Source organism: Ranitomeya variabilis, chromosome 4 (genome assembly GCF_051348905.1).
Source record: "Ranitomeya variabilis isolate aRanVar5 chromosome 4, aRanVar5.hap1, whole genome shotgun sequence".
Taxonomy (NCBI): domain Eukaryota; kingdom Metazoa; phylum Chordata; class Amphibia; order Anura; family Dendrobatidae; genus Ranitomeya; species Ranitomeya variabilis.
In genome coordinates this window covers 75,531,327-75,544,379 of record NC_135235.1, presented here as the reverse complement: position 1 = coordinate 75,544,379, position 13,053 = coordinate 75,531,327, and the positions used below count along the sequence as shown (strand labels likewise).

Genomic DNA, 13,053 nt, shown 5'->3' with positions numbered 1-13,053 from the left:
CTGCTCATCTCTCTGTGGGTCATACATACTTCTGTTTTAATTCTGGCTCTGCTACTTCCGATCCAGGGACTGGAATCGGACAAACAGAGCTGGGCATGTTAGTGGTCGGGGCAGGGCTACATCTTGGTGAATGACAGCAGTCTGAGTATCCATCCTAAGATCGCACTTTACTCCCTTCTCTGGTTGGATGCTGCTTTGAAGTGCGTCCGTTCAGTTGACAAGCCCTGCGATGTGCTGATCATTAGAAAGTATATCACAGGGCTTGTCAGCTGAAAAGACGTAACTTGTGAACTTAGTCATGCTTGGTGCCGACTGTGTCTGCTTAGGCCGGGGTCACACTAGAAAGAAATACGGACGAGGGAGAGGCGCAAAAACAACGCATTGCACACGGACCAATGATTCTCTATAGGGCAGCTTCCATCAGCCGTATATTTCTCGGACGTATTTAACGGGCTGAGAAAATCACAGCATGCTGCAATTGTCAGCGTATTCCTCCAAAAATACGCCAATGAAAGTCTATGGGGGCGAGAAAAATACGGATTATACACGGACCATGCGTGTGACTTGCGAGAAATACGCACTGGTGTCCTATAGAAAAGCCGTAATTCAGTGCAGTGTACAGTAAAATCACACTGACAGGTTAAAATGGAATAGATAAAATGTCTATACATTGAATAGGTAGATAGATATATAGATATGTCATTGACACATACATATATATTTATATTTTATACAGAGTCTCATATCCTGTCCGGTTTGGTAAGGAGATAGCAAAAGCCAGCAATTGAATTACCGGCTTTTATGCTATCTAGCTCTGTATTAAATATATATATATATATATATATATATATATATATATATATATATATATATACACTCACCGGCCACTTTATTAGGTACACCATGCTAGTAACGGGTTGGACCCCCTTTTGCCTTCAGAACTGCCTCAATTCTTCGTGGCATAGATTCAACAAGGTGCTGGAAGCATTCCTCAGAGATTTTGGTCCATATTGACATGATGGCATCACACAGTTGCCGCAGATTTGTCGGCTGCACATCCCAAAGATGCTCCATACAAGGCAGGATGGATCCATGCTTTCATGTTGTTTACGCCAAATTCTGACCCTACCATCCGAATGTCGCAGCAGAAATCGAGACTCATCAGACCAAGCAACGTTTTTCCAATCTTCTACTGTCCAATTTCGATGAGCTTGTACAAATTGTAGCCTCAGTTTCCTGTTCTTAGCTGAAAGGAGTGGTACCCGGTGTGGTCTTCTGCTGCTGTAGCCCATCTGCCTCAAAGTTCGACGCACTGTGCGTTCAGAGATGCTCTTAGGCCTACCTTGGTTGTAACGGGTGGCGATTTGAGTCACTGTTGCCTTTCTGTCAGCTCGAACCAGTCTGCCCATTCTCCTCTGACCTCTGGCATCAACAAGGCATTTCCGCCCACAGAACTGCCGCTCACTGGATTTTTTTTCTTTTTCGGACCATTCTCTGTAAACCCTAGAGATGGTTGTGCGTGAAAATCCCAGTAGATCAGCAGTTTCTGAAATACTCAGACCAGCCCTTCTGGCACCAACAACCATGCCACGTTCAAAGGCACTCAAATCACCTTTCTTCCCCATACTGATGCTCGGTTTGAACTGCAGGAGATTGTCTTGACCATGTCTACATGCCTAAATGCACTGAGTTGCCGCCATGTGATTGGCTGATTAGAAATTAAGTGTTAACAAGAAGTTGGACAGGTGTACCTAATAAAGTGGCCAGTGAGTGTATATATCTGTGTCTCACTGACATATAGAGCGAGAGAGAGACTGTATGTATGTTTTCACAAATATTTGAGCCCATGGATCCATTCTATGTCCATTTTGCAAGCCGGCGAGAAAATCACGCCGTACGGATGCCATACAGATGACACACGGATAATTTTTGGAGAAGAAAAATCGCATCCTCCCATTGAACACGGATCACTGTTCAGGAACTTTTCTGCGTATCTCGGCCGTAAAAAACAGACCCTACTTTTATACATTAGGTTTGACCCCGGACTAATGCTTTGAAGTGTCATCTCCAAGCAGGAGAAGGCTGTACTAGGTGTAGAATAGAGCTGGAGTGACAGAGGACTCAGATCTACCATAGTCATTTACATATCAATTCAAATGCTGAATTCTCAGTAATGAAGGGACAGACTGGCCATGTAAATTTATTACTGGACTTGTTTTTGAAAAAAACATATAAACAGTTTGAGGTGTGAAATCCTGCTCACAGATTCCGTTTAAAGTTTGTTTTTTTTAACTTTTATCTCTAAATTAACTTATTGCCTGAGTGTTCTACTGTATATAAAACACACACCTAGAGTTCTGCTATTCACCAGAGCTGTCACTCAAGAAGGAGGAGAAAGGAAAAATTTCTGGGGACCTTACTGCAGATAACCAACAAATCTACAAAAAAAATAACTCTTTAAAAGTGAAATGCTTTTGTAATAAAAAAAAGTTTAAAAAAATCTACAGTATATTCACCTTCTCTAACACCTCCAATCCTTTCTTATCTGTTCCTATGTTGCTCTGACAACTCTCATCATTTACATGCAGCTTGAACATTGGCATGCACAGTAGGAGCAGGGAATTAGCAGGCATTCAGGTGACATTACTGAATACTGTAAGTGTATTTGTGTGACAAGTAATTATGTATTTCCATGTAGAAACTATGTTTAAGGCTATGTTCACATTTTCGTTTTTGACACTCTGTTTTAGAGTAAATTCACATTAGCGTCTCTGCGCAGTGTATCATCTGCATACACAAACACATGCCAAAACGCATTCAAATGCATGGATACGCTGCATTTTTTATCCGCATGAGCTTACGCATGACGCCAAAAAAACACTTTGTGTGCATGCGTTTGCATTTTTTTGCGAATGCGTTTGAATTTTCATTGAATTTTGGTATGCGGCAGATGCTGTTCCAGGATAATTTCCTTGACAAATGCCACACCCAATGAGCTTGTCTCATGGGGATTCTGTATATATAGACCCTACACAGATTAAATCCTCATGTTTTGCTGCTGTACCCTGCTGCAAGATGGATCTTGGCATGGAGAGCTTCTATCATAATCTGAATTTGGAATTGAAATTGGCTTTTGCTGTGGCTTGTGAAGAAGAAAGAAGAAGAGCCAGACGGAGATGATGTCGTCATCGCTACTGGCAACACCCCATCGTTGAAGTCCGAGAGAGCCGTGGAGCCTACCACTCGTTGTACACCGAGCTGCGTGAAAACCCGGATAAGTTTTTCGAATACACGAGGATGTCGGAACAGAGCTTCGATGAATTGCTGCAACGTGTCCGAGGATCCATCACCAGGCAGGACACACAACTATGTCAAGCTATTCCTGCTGAGGCACATCTGTTGGTGACCCTAAGGTACGTAATTTTGAAAAATAAACATATGTTGTTTGTACTATTGTTAAAACAGCCATGTACTGATTTTTTTTTTTACCATTTTCTGTTTGGCAGATTCCTGGCTACCGGACAGACCTTAAGATCTCTACATTTTCAATTCCAGATTGGAGTGTACACCCTTCCTGGGATTGTTGGAGACACCTGCCGCGCTTTATGTGACGTTCTGCGTGCAGAATTCCTTCCCCAATGCACAACTGAACTCAGGCTGCAAAATGCTGAAAAATTCAATGACAATTCAATGACATTTATAATTTCCCAAACTGTGTGGGGGCTGTGGACGGCAAACACATTTGGATTCTGAAACCTGCTGGAAGTGGATCCGAGTACTTCAATTACAAAAAATACTTTTCGATTGTTCTAATGGCGATTGCAGATGCTGAGTGTCGATTTGTCACCATTGACGTTGGCTCATTTGGATGAGGAAATGACTCACAGACTTTCAAAAACTCTGACACAGGACAACGTTTGTATGATGATAATTTAAATTATCCACAGCCACAACCTCTTCCGAACACTGAAGGACCACCAATGCCGTTTGTTGTGGTTGGGGATGAGGCGTTTCAAAAGTGTGTCAACCTCATAAATCCGTACTCAAGTCGGGACTTAAATCACACCAAAAGGATTTTCAACTACCGACTGACAAGGGCACGAAGAACTGTGGAGTGTACCTTTGGTTTGCTGGCATCTAAATGGCACATTTTGGGAACACCAGTCAATCTAAAAACTGAGACAACTGATGATGTGGTCAAAGTATGTGTTGTTATGCACAAATACATCCTGGCAAAAGAGTGACAACAATTAGAACTTGACGAAGCTGTTGATAGTACTTTGCAGGATTATCGTGATCACACTCTGAGGACTGCAGTGGAAGTTGCCCAGATGAGGGATAAGTTTGCTGCTTACTTTGTTTCAGATATTGGACATCTTGCATGGCAAGACAATATGGTTTAATACACTTTTAGTAAATGCTATATGTTTGCTGACTTTACTACTAATAAAACACCTCGAGTTAAACACCCGATACAACTTGACTCAACAATACAATACACACATGTGTGTGTTTTCACATAAAGAGACAAAGAAAACACAGGGATTGTGCAAACAAAATAAGCATTTTATTTAACAACAACCATAACCATCTGTTTATTTTGCATTAAACAACAATTGGGTTTATGTTTGGGGTTTGTATGACGGTGAGATATTGTGGACATTGGGGGTGTTGAGCTATAATGATTGGGTAATATTCGATGATGAAGGGGTTACAGGGGAAGGGGCAATACATTGAAGGATTGGCTCCTGGATGGGACTGGGCTCATTGGGAGTATACGACACATTAGGAGTAGAATTGTGGGAAGGGACAGACACATTGGAAAGGATAGACACAAGGGAAGGTGTAGACAGATTGGGTAACAGAGACACATTGGGAGGTGAGGGTGGAGGTAGTAGGACCATTTTAAGCAGGCATTTCTTACTCCGGGTCTTTATTTTCCGGTGAGGCGCCAAGTCACTAGTGGGAGTCTTTCTGCGTTTCTTTGTTGGATGAGTGGGAGTTTTCGCCTCTGTAGCTGTGCGCGGTCGTGGTGTTGGACTGTGCAGCATGGTGAATGCTGCATGCTCCAGGGGTGCTGGACTGGTTAGTGTGGTGGATGCTGCATGCTGCAGGGGTGCTGGACTGGGCAGCGTGGTGGATGCTGCTTGTTGCAGGGGTGCTGCACTCTGGAGCATGGTGTAGCTGTGAACTGGGGGGAACAGGCCAGTGATGCTGTGCTTGTTGATGCTGGTAAAATCCGGCCTGTGGATGATAGTTTTGGGACTGCTGCTGTAATGCCTGGCTGTAAGCAGCCTGGCAGGCCTGCATGACGTTCAGCTGGAGTTTAGGTGTAGGGCTTTCCGACACGCCTTGCTCTATTGCTGAAAAAAAATGTCTCGCCGGTCTCTGAAGGTCGGTTTCCAGGCAGTCAAGGCATCTGTGGACATCCTGGAAAAGTGTGTTCACCTGAGTGAACCCACTGTCCAGTCTATCTCCAATCACCTTCATCCCATCCTGGAAATCCGAGCTTAAGTGAATAAACTCGGGCATGACTGACCTCTCCCAGGCCCTCTGCCGCTGACGAGAAGTCCCAACAAAAGCAGTGGTAGAGAGCTGGGAGAGGGAAAAACCTGATGGACCGGCAGCCTGTTCCCCAGCTTGTGCAGTCTGCCTGGTTGCTCCATCGCTGGTGGATGATAGGGACAGTTCGTTGGCTGGTCGACGAAGGGCCGCTCCAACAGAGGAAGATCCAGGTTGTATAGTGCTGCTCCAGGTTCTGTGTGGAAAATAAAAGAAAAACATTACTATATAAACTATAAAAATAATTTTAGCAAGACAACAGAAAAGATACTCATATTCACTGAGCAACCGCAGGCCTCAGAAAAGCATATGGTTGTATTTATATTTCGAGAGCTTTGGAGCAGCACCATTTTTAACCTGAATCTCCTGTCTGATATCCTTATTGAAGCGATCCTTCATCGAACGCCAACCAACTTTTACACTCTTCATTGTGAAGGGGAAGAAAAAAATAATAATTGTTAAAAAAAGACACGTAACACCACATTGCAACACTTATGAAAATCCTTTCTGACTTGTGGCCTTGCATGGTCCCAATCATCCATCAGCGATCTGGCCACTTCTTCCCAGTGTCCTTGAATCAATGCTGAGTTGGAATTTGGAATGATTAACCCCTTCATGACCCAGCCTATTTTGGCCTTAATGACCTTGCCGTTTTTTGCAATTCTGACCAGTGTCCCTTTATGAGGTAATAACTCAGGAACGCTTCAACGGATCCTAGCGATTCTGAGATTGTTTTTTCGTGACATATTGGGCTTCATGTTAGTGGTAAAATTAGGTCGATAATTTCTGAGTTTATTTGTGAAAAAAACGGAAATTTGGCGAAAATTTTGAAAATTTCACAATTTTCACATTTTGAATTTTTATTCTGTTAAACCAGAGAGTTATGTGACACAAAATAGTTAATAAATAACGTTTCCCACATGTCTACTTTACATCAGCACAATTTTGGAAACAAATTTTTTTTTTGCTAGGAAGTTATAAGGGTTAAAATTTGACCAGTGATTTCTCATTTTTACAACAAAATTTACAAAACCATTTTTTTTAGGGACCACCTCACATTTGAAGTCATTTTGAGGGTTCTATATGGCTGAAAATACCCAAAAGTGACACCATTCTAAAAACTGCACCCCTCAAGGTGCTCAAAACCACATTCAAGAAGTTTATTAACCCTTCAGGTGTTTCACAGCAGCAGAAGCAACATGGAAGTAAAAAATGAACATTTAACTTTTTAGTCACAAAAATGATCTTTTAGCAACAATTTTTTTATTTTCCCAAGGGTAAAAGGAGAAACTGGACCACGGACGTTGTTGTCCAATTTGTCCTGAGTACGCTGATACCTCATATGTGGGGGTAAACCACTGTTTGGGTGCACGGCAGGGCTCGGAAGGGAAGGAGCGCCATTTGACATTTTGAATGAAAAATTGGCTCCAATCTTTAGCGGACACCATGTCGCGTTTGGAGAGCCCCCGTGTGCCTAAACATTGGAGCTTCCCCACAAGTGACCCCATTTTGGAAACTAGACCCCCCAAGGAACTTATCTAGAAGCATAGTGAGCACTTTAAACCCCCAGGTGCTTCACAAATTGATCCGTAAAAATGAAAAAGTACTTTTTTTTCACAAAAAAATTATTTTAGCCCCAATTTTTTCATTTTCACATGGGCAACAGGATAAAATGGATCCTAAAATTTGTTGGGCAATTTCTCCTGAGTACGCCGATGCCTCATATATGGGGGTAAACCACTGTTTGGGTACACGGCAAGGCTCGGAAGGGAAGGAGCGCCATTTGACTTTTTGAATGGAAAATTAGCTCCAATCGTTAGCGGACACCATGTCGCGTTTGGAGAGCCCCTGTGTGCCTAAACATTGGAGCTCCCCCACAAGTGACCCCATTTTGGAAACTAGACCTCCCAAGGAACTAATCTAGATGAGTGGTGAGCACTTTGAACCCCCAAGTGCTTCACAGAAGTTTATAACGCAGAGCCATGAAAATAAAAAATAATTTTTCTTTTCTCAAAAATGATTTTTTAGCCCACAATTTTTTATTTTCCCAAGGGTAGCAGGAGAAATTGGACCCCAAAAGTTGTTGACCAGTTTCTCCTGAGTACGCTGATACCCCATATGTGGGGGTAAACCACTGTTTGGGCACAAGTCGGGGCTCGGAAGGGAGGTAGTGACGTTTTGAAATGCAGGCTTTGATGGAGTGGTCTGCGTGCGTCACATTCCATTTGCAGAGCCCCTGATGTGCCTAAACAGTAGAAACCCCCCACAAATGACCCCATTTTGGAAACTAGACCCCCCAAGAAACTTATCTAGATATGTGGTGAGCACTTTGAACCCCCAAGTGCTTCACAGAAGTTTATAACGCAGAGCCATGAAAAAAAAAATTAATTTTTCTTTTCTCAAAAATGATTTTTAGCCCACAATTTTTTATTTTCACAAGGGTAACAGGAGAAATTGGACCCCAATAGTTGTTGCCCAGTTTGTCCTGAGTGCACTGATACCCCATATGTGGGGGTAAACCACTGTTTGGGCACAAGTCGGGGCTCGGAAGGGAGGTAGTGACGTTTTGAAATGCAGGCTTTGATGGAGTGGTCTGCGTCCGTCACATTCCATTTCCAGAGCCCCTGATGTGCCTAAACAGTAGAAACCCCCACAAGTGACCCCATTTTGGAAACTAGACCCCCCAAGGAACTTATCTAGATGTATAGTGAGCACTTTGAACCCCCAAGTGCTTCACAGAAGTTTATAACGCAGAGCCGTGAAAATAAAAAATCATTTTTCATTCCTCTAAAATTATGTTTTAGCAAGCAATGTTTTATTTTCGCAAGGGTAACAGGAGAAATTGGACCCCGATAATTGTTGCCCAGTTTGTCCTGAGTATGCTGGTACCCTATATATGGGGGTAAACCACTGTTTGGGCACACGTCGGGGCTCGGAAGGGAGGGAGCACCATTTGACTTTTTGAACGCAAGATTGGCTGGAATCAATGGTGGCGCCACGTTGCGTTTGGAGACCCCTGATGTGCCTAAACAGTGGAAACCCCTCAATTCTAACCCCAACACACCCCTAACCCTAATCCCAACCCTAACCCCTACACACCCCTAACCCTAATCCCAACTCTAGCCATAACCCTAATCACAACCCAACCCCAACACACCTCTAACCACAACCCTAACCCTAATCCCAACCCTAACCCTAATCCCAACCCCAACCACAACTTTAACCCCAACACACCCCTAACCCTAACCATAACCCTAACCACAAGCCTATTCTTAATCATATTTCCAACCCTAGCCCTAATTCCAACCCTAACTCTAATTCCAACCCTAACTCTAATTCCAACCCTAACCCTAAGGCTATGTGCCCACGTTGCGGATTCGTGTGAGATTTTTCCGCACCATTTTTGAAAAATCTGCAGGTAAAAGGCACTGCGTTTTACCTGCGGATTTACCGCGAATTTCCAGTGTTTTTTATGCGGATTTCACCTGCGGATTCCTATTGAGGAACAGCTGTAAAACGCTGCGAAATCCGCACAAAGAATTGACATACTGCGGAAAATACAGCGCAGCATTTCCGCGTGGTATTTTCCGCACCATGGGCACAGCGGATTTGGTTTTCCATAGGTTTACATGGTACTGTAAACCTGATGGAACACTGCTATGAATCCGCAGCGGCCAATCCGCTGCGGATCCGCAGCCAAATCCGCACAGTGTGCACATAGCCTAATTCTAACGCTAACCCTAGTTCTAACCCTACCCCTAACCCTACCCCTAACCCTACCCCTAACCCTAGTTCTAACTGTAACGCATCTGGAACGCATCTGCCGGCCGGCAGATTCGGCGGGCGCACTGAGCATGCGCCCGGCATTTTGGAAGATGGCGGCGCCCAGGGAGAAGACGGACCGACTTCGGGAGGCTCGGTAAGTATGAGGGGGTGGTGGGGGGGTGGATCGGAGCACAGGGGGGTGGATCGGAGGACGGGGGAGCGGACAGGAGCACGGGGGAGCGGACAGGGGGACGGAGGGGGGTACCAGACAGAACGGAGGACTGGGGAGGAGATCGGGGGCGGTGGGGGGGGCTGAACATGATTTCCAGCCGTGGCAGATGCTATTGCAGCATCGGCCATGGCTGGATTGCAATATTTCACCATTTTCATAGGTGAAATATTGCAAATTGCTCTGATTGGCTGTTGCACTTTCAACAGCCAATCAGAGCGATCGTAGCCATGTGGGGGCAAAGCCACCCCCCCTGGGCTGAAGTACAACTCCCCCTCTCCCTGCAGATCGGGTGAAATAGGAGTTAACCCTTTCACCCGATCTGCAGGGACGCGATCATTCTGTGACACAGCATATGCGTCACAGGTCGGATTGGCACCGACTTTCATGACGCATACGCTGTGTCACAGGTCGGGAAGGGGTTAAGATCATGGGGGTCCCACAAAGTTACACGCTCTTGAACCAGTGTAATGAGTATGTCATTATCAGTGACAGGTGGGCCTTCTTCACGTTGTCAAACTTATAGATCAAATAAAATAAAATAAAAAAAATTAATTAGGCATACAATTTTAAAGATACAAAACTGAAAAAAAAAATACAACTTAAAGTCTGATAATGAAAAGAATACTTACACCCCGTCTTTCCTCAGGAATTTGAACCCGAAGACCCTGGGGAGATTCATTTCCACTTGACTGCTCCTACTCTTCCGCACTGGAAGGTTCCTGTAAAGAAAATACATGATTTACCACATATGTAGTATTGCCAGTCAATACATAGCAATCAGTATATCAAATGTGATTACATAATCAGTGTCATGTCCACCCTGGGAAGCAGTCAGTTCTTCACTGTAGGACATGTTTGAAGAGCAGGCAGCAGTCAACTGAAACACTACAGAAAAGAACAGATAAGAAAATTTGAACTTGTTTAAAAAAGTCAAACACAATGTAGCCAAAGCAAAAAAATAAATAAAATTTGAAGGCCAATACTTATATTACAGTTAGTAGTCCAACAGCACAGCAGGCAGCATAGAAGCGTGACAACAGCACCGGAACAGCAGCACAGCACAGGGACAGCAGCACAGCACAGGGACAGCAGCACAGCACAGGGACAGCAGCACCGCAGAGTCTACAGGGAAAAAAAAGGAAAGCGTAAAGGCCCCGTCTCACATAGCGAGATCGCTAGCGAGATCGCTGCTGAGTCACAAGTTTTGTGACGCAACAGCGACCTCCATAGCGATCTCGCTATGTGTGACACGTACCAGCGATCAGGCCCCTGCTGCGAGATCGCTGGTCGTGTCGGAATGGCCTGGACCTTTTTTTGGTCGTTGAGGCCCCGCTGACATTGCTGAATCGGTGTGTGTGACACCGATCCAGCGATGTCTTCACTGGTAACCAGGATAAACATCGGGTTACTAAGCGCAGGGCCGCGCTTAGTAACCCGATGTTTACCCTGGTTACCAAAAAAAAACAAACAGTACATACTCACCATCTGATGTCCGTCAGGTCCCTTGCCGTCTGCTTCCTGCTCTCACTGACTGCCGGCCGTACAGTGAGAAGTGAGAGCACAGCAGTGACGTCACCGCTGCGCTCTGCTCTCAGTGTACGGCGGCACTCAGTCAGAGCAGGAAGCAGACGGCAAGGGACCTGGACACCGAAAGGCGAGTATGTAGTGTTTGTTTTTTTTGGTAACCAGGGTAAACATCGGGTTACTAAGCGCGGCCCTGCGCTTAGTAACCCGATGTTTACCCTGGTTACCCGAGTGCTGCAGGGGGACTTCGGCATCGTTGAAGACAGTTTCAACGATGCCGAAGTCGTTCCCCTGATCGTTGGTCGCTGGGGAGAGCGGTCTGTGTGACAGCTCCCCAGCGACCACACAACGACTTACCAACGATCACGGCCAGGTCATATCGCTGGTCGTGATCGTTGGTAAATCGCTTAGTGAGACGGGGCCTTAAGACACAAAATGACGAAGGGTATGAAACTGGGCAGAGTGTGAGACTGGGTAGAAGAACATAGTAATTGAAAAGTACACATACTCATACTTACACAGGGCCACAGGAGCAATCCACGACAGGTAATCCCGGACAGGAATGAGAAATCCAGGCAAGGAGTCCAGGACAGGAAAACCACAGTCTAGAAGGAACAGAAAACAAAACATAAGTACAGAGCACAGAATGCAGTGAGAGACAGACAGACATTTTCAAAGCTTCTATACTTACATGCTGAATCTTGTGCTCGCATCCAGAGTCTTGAGAGCAATGGACTTCCTGTCTCCAGACCCCTGTTATACAGCAGGGATTTTGCAGGTGGTGAAATTATTTCCTGGACATGATTAGTGTGAAGAACGCATGTGTATCGAATGCATGCTTCCCATGTCCTTGCGTACCAATGCGTTCCCATAGACAGTAATGCGTTGTTTTGACGCACTCATCCGCATGCGTATGTCTGCACTAAATTGACGGCTCAAAAAATGCAACATGTTGCGTTCGATGCACACCGTGAAACGACGCATGCGTACACATCTGTGTGTGAACTGATGCAAACGCATGTCCCTGCGTAAACAATGTCAAATATATGTATGCATGCGGATCGGTACGCAGGTATACTCTGCACACACATACGCTAATGTGGACCCGGCCTTACTATTCCGTTTTTAGGAGCAGACAAATGGAATAATGTCAAACCCGGATACTTTTGATGCAAATTCCTGGGTTCCGTTATAAGTTTGTTTTTAGAACAGAAAAGACCGAACGTCGTGCAGAACGTTTTCTTCCATTCTAAAAACTGATGGATAACGTAACCCGAAGTTGGTGATAAATACAGACGTGGTGCATATGTTTCTATTATACTTTTCCTCTGATTGTTCCTCTCCTGATTCTGGCTTACAAATACTGAAGTAAAATACTGAACAAATACTGATAGTCTAACAGCAGCTTTAGGCTATGTGCACACGTTGCGGATTAGACTTAGGAATTTCTGGTGCGGATTCTGCCTCTCCTGGCAGAAAACGCACCTGCGGATTTGTCGCGTTTTTTGTGCGGTTCCGCAGCATTTTTTGTGCGTTTTTGCTGCGGTTTTCTTGCAGATTTGCTGCGTTTTTTACCCCTGCGGTTTTCTATAATGGAATGGGTACAAAAACGCTGCAGATTCACAAAAAAGAAGTGACATGCTACTTCTTTTAAACCGCAGCGTTTCCGCAGCGGATTTTCCGCAAAGTGTGCACAGCATTTTTTTTTCTCATTGATTTACATTGTACTGTAAATCAATTGCGGATCTGCAGCGTTTCTGCACCTCAAAAAACGCTGCGGATCCGCAGAGAATCCGCAACGTGTGCACATACCCTTAGGGCTCATACTCACATGCGAGAAACTTGGATGAGTCTCGCATGTCAATACCCGGCACTCAGATTGTGCGTGCGGCCGCATAGCAATACATGCAGTGGCACGCTCCGGGTGCAGTGCCGGGTATTGACGTGCGAGACTCATCCAAGTTTCTCGT

At 44.8% G+C, this 13,053-nt stretch overlaps 1 long non-coding RNA gene across 1 annotated transcript; it reads right to left on the bottom strand.

Moving 5' to 3' along the window:
• Positions 1 to 9,984: 9,984 nt before the first annotated feature.
• LOC143768428 (uncharacterized) lies at positions 9,985 to 11,625 on the bottom strand. Its single transcript, XR_013213862.1, has 3 exons — positions 11,602 to 11,625; positions 10,359 to 10,444; positions 9,985 to 10,278 (listed from the first exon to the last, which is right to left on the bottom strand). It is a non-coding gene; the product is annotated as an uncharacterized LOC143768428 (long non-coding RNA).
• Between the last annotated feature and the right edge of the window lie 1,428 nt (positions 11,626 to 13,053).